Here is a 210-nt window from a genome sequence, read left to right as displayed (position 1 = left end):
TCATGAAAAACCAGTTTTACGGATTGGCGCGGGCGGCGGCTGAACAGACCCCGTATAATCAACCTGTAAAAAAGAATATTATCTAAGGCCCTCTTTGATTCGCAGGATTTTCAAATCGTAGGAATAGAAAAAGTATAGGGTTGGAGTGGCATGCACACATAAATCCTACATGATTAGCATGGAGTGTTTGATGGCACAGGAAGAGCAAAG

Source organism: Triticum dicoccoides, chromosome 5A (genome assembly GCF_002162155.2).
Source record: "Triticum dicoccoides isolate Atlit2015 ecotype Zavitan chromosome 5A, WEW_v2.0, whole genome shotgun sequence".
Lineage (NCBI taxonomy): Eukaryota > Viridiplantae > Streptophyta > Magnoliopsida > Poales > Poaceae > Triticum > Triticum dicoccoides.
The sequence above is the reverse complement of the archived record's forward strand: the minus strand, read 5'-3'. Positions refer to the sequence as shown.